The sequence below is a fragment of the Gorilla gorilla genome, chromosome 20, assembly GCF_029281585.2.
Source record: "Gorilla gorilla gorilla isolate KB3781 chromosome 20, NHGRI_mGorGor1-v2.1_pri, whole genome shotgun sequence".
Taxonomy (NCBI): domain Eukaryota; kingdom Metazoa; phylum Chordata; class Mammalia; order Primates; family Hominidae; genus Gorilla; species Gorilla gorilla.
In genome coordinates, this window is record NC_073244.2 from 25,310,852 (window position 1) to 25,314,434 (window position 3,583).

At 64.8% G+C, this 3,583-nt stretch overlaps 1 protein-coding gene across 2 annotated transcripts in view; it reads left to right on the top strand.

Annotated features, from left to right (window-relative positions):
- The window catches only part of UPF1 (UPF1 RNA helicase and ATPase), a 36,426-nt gene extending 34,596 nt beyond the window's left edge, over positions 1-1,830 (top strand). For both annotated transcript variants that reach the window (XM_031004249.3, XM_031004250.3), the window contains exon 24: positions 115-1,830. The gene's annotated coding sequence lies outside the window, so the exon portion shown is untranslated. The remainder of the gene's footprint in view (positions 1-114) is intronic.
- Positions 1,831-3,583: the final 1,753 nt, after the last annotated feature.

The window sequence follows — 3,583 nt, forward strand, 5'->3', positions numbered from 1 at the left end:
TCCTCAGAGTCGGGGAGGGCAGCTCGGGCTCTCCCTCACTGTCCTGTGTGCTGGGTACCTGTGGGGCTCAGGTCGCAGCCTCTCACCGCCTCCTGCCCTTCTCCCTCCTGACAGGTGGCGGCGGAAGAGCTAAGCAACGTGGCTTAGTCCATCAGCATCTTATTCTGGGTAATAAAAAATAAAAATAAACGGATACCTGTTTTCCACTGCTAAAACTGAAGCACCACTGTGTGAGCGACAGGAAGGGAGAGCGCACGAGGGAGAGGAGCCGAGGCCGAGCGCCCCCTGCTGGCCCGCGGCGGCGAGGAGCAGAGGGAGCGGAGGAGGGGCCGGCCCGCGGGAGCCGCGGCCACCAGGAGGCCCCGCTCCGTCCCACCGGGGCTGCGGCCAGGGCGGAGGGAGGAAGACCCTCATCTCAGAGTAGCCCTTTCCTCTGTTCTTTTATTTCTTTTTCTCTTTGATTGAAAGGGGACTACGTATTAGCAGGAACGAAAACTTCGCATTTCTGTGCCCGAGCAGGCTCCTTGCAAAGACAGCAGCGTGCGGGGCAGAGCCCCGGGAGGGCGCGTCTGTCCACGCCTACCGGACGCGCCGAGGTCGCGCTGCCTGTGTTCTCCGAGGGCCTTCATTTAAAGAAAATAAGGGTGTTTGGGGTTTTTCTGTTTGTTTTTTTCAAGATTCTTTTAAAGGAGTACTGAAGAATACTTTCCTAAGTTTGTCTCTAAAATCTTAGCGGTGGACCTGGGAGATGTGAGAAGCTTCCAGAAACAGTTTAAACAAGCCAGCGCCACTGGAGAAGAGGAGCAACACCTGTGCCGCGGCCGGAGGAGTTTTGTTGTTGGTTTTAGCTTCCAGTGGCTTCTTTCTGCGGGGCATCAGGCTGCTGGGGTAGCCGCCCGCCGAGCCTGGAAGCTGCTCGTTCTCCGCTGGACTCAGAAGCCAAGCTGCTTCCCGCCTGGACTCGGCGCAGGGCCCCGCACCGGTGAGGAAGGTGCTTTTGGCCCCATTGCGAGGGGCCTTGGCCAGGACTGGCCCTGTGGCCAGGAGGCGAGAAGGTGGCTGTTCCCGGATTGATGGCTTTTTCCCGGGGGCCTTTGGAAGATTTGGTGGAAGGACAAGAGGGCCTGTCCCTGTCCCCGTCCCCAGGAGGTACCGACAGTCCCTGTGCTGGTTAGACACACGGAGCGCTGCACACCGAAAGCCCAAATTGGGAGCTCTGCCTGCCGGCAACTTTGCTGATGGGGTGATTGCTGCTTCTGGGGGGTAAGGAAACAAGTTACAGAAATTACTGCGTTCTGTGTGAAGGGACTGAGGGTGTGGTGTCATTGGCAGAGGGTCATTTTAGGAGAGCTGCCCCAGCCCCTCGAACGCCTGGCTTGGGGTGTCATTCTGCCTGGCGGCCAGGCCTCCAGCTTCCCCTGGCCCGGGCCTGGGGCCGTCACTGGCCCTGATCCGAACACTTCCAGATTCCGGCTTCTACATGGGACAGACGGGGACGCACAGGCCACCTTCCTTCTGGCAGGGACTCTTATTTATTCCCATTGCTCTAGGGCTTTCGGGTTTCCCCTTCTTCCGGTAGGCCGCGTAGAGGCATGCACCGGGTAGGTTTCCGCGGTGACCCCGCGGCGGCCTGAGGGACGCTCCCTGCCCCATCCCGGCTGTTGGGCTGGGCCGCTTTGCCTCTGCTTCGCCCTGTGCTGTGTTCTCCAGCTTTGTAGCAGCAGCCTTGACAAACCCAGGCGCACTGTACCAAGGCAATGTAACTTTTGATTTTCGGTCAATTTAAGTTCTTTTGTCACCAAAAAAAATTAATAAACAGTTTTGACTTCACACCAAGGTTGGATAAACTGCAGGGGGTGGAGGGTGCTGGGGTTTTGCCCTGGCTGATTGAGGGGTTGGGGTGTGAAGGAGGCCAGAGGGAGACAGGCAAAGCCCAGAAGGGACAGATCTGCCTTGCAGGACTGAAGAAGGGCGACCCCTGCCCCTGGGCCCCTCCCGTAGGCAGCACCTGGGCCTGTCGGGGCGGCTCCCCGGAGTGGCGCGTTAGGCCTCTGTCAGGTGGCCTGGAGGTGGAAAGGCCTATCCGATCACCAAGACTGAGGGGCGCCCTCCCCATCCCCAGGGAAGGAGTCCAAGGAGACCAGCGGAGCAGACCACGCGGCATTTATTGTTGGGCCCGCGTCCCTGCCCGCCCCGGGTTAGCGGCAGCCACACTCGTCCACCACCATGTCCTCATACTGCCGCAGCACCACGTTGTCGCTGTTGTCAAAGAAGAGCACGGAGATAGGCGACAGGCGCGCGGGCACGCAGCAGGGCAGGTCGGCGGCTCCCGGGGCGGCCGCGTGCATGAGCGCGCGCAGCACAGCGTGGTTGAGCGCCGGCGGCCCCCCGGACCCCGACAGCGCGACGGGCAGCGCGCACTGACCCTGGCAGTAGTTGGCCAGGAAGCCGCGCGGCGCGATGACCCAGCGGTGCCAGCCCACCTCGCGGAAGCTCACATACAGCCGCCGCGCGCGACAAGCGCCCCCGGGGCCGCCGCCCAACACGGGTTCGGCGTCGCGCCGCGGCCGGGCCAGGGGGTGGCACAGGCGCGGGTCGAGGGTCACCAGCAGCAGCGAGGCCTCGGCCAGGCGCGCGCAGGCGGCAGGGGCCCGGGGGCGTAGCGCCAGCGCCAGGCGGAGGCTGCGCGGCCATGAGGCGTTGCGAGCCCAAGCGGCGCCCAGCAGCTCCGCGCGCACTGGCGGCCCCAGGGTGGGCACCAACTGGCGGAGCAGCACCGGCCCGGGGTCCGCGCCCGCGCCCTGGCCCGCTTGCGCCACGCTCAGCTCCCAGCCGCCCTCCGGGGCCGCCGCCGCCGCCGCCGCGAAACGCAGCTCCAGGCGGGCCCGGCTCGGGCGCTCAGCGGGTTCCACAGCCGACAGGTCGAAGACGACTGTCCACTCAGGGCAATGCCCCGCGGCCGAGGCAGGCTCCGAGGCCCGGGTGGGCGCACCTGGGGAGGTAGGGACAGGGACTCGGCTCGCGCTGCGTCCCCGGCCTGCCCATGGGGTCTCGGTTAGGGACAGGGAGGAAGGTGAACGCTGGGGCTCGGGGCGCACCGTCTGTGGGAAGGGTGTGAAGCGGCGGGGTGGGCTGATGGAGTGGGGGCAGGGCATGAGTTCCAAGGAAGGCGCCCTGCGGGGTGCGGCGGGGGGGTGGGCTGCCCTCGGCGGGGGGCATAGGAGGAGGGGTGGCCGAAGTGGGAGACATGAGCCAGAACCTGGGCCCCTGGGGAAGCCATGCTAGGGTGTGGGGATGGCATCTGCAGGAAGGCATTAGTGTCAAGAGGTGGGGGTGGGGATGGGGTGGGGACAGGGCTTCAGCATCAAGCAGAAGGACTGGTCTTGGGAACCCCCTGACATGTGTCCCCGGCGTGCAGCAGATGACGAGGAAAGGGTGAGGTGCGGTGGCCGAAGTTGCTAGTAGCCTGGACAGGGCGGGTGGGGACCCTCGGAGCCGCTCGGGCATCCCCGGGCCACTCTCGAGGCTCGCGCTGCGAGGTCTGGCCTCCAGGACCAGTGCCCCCAGCGAAAGCCCCACTCAC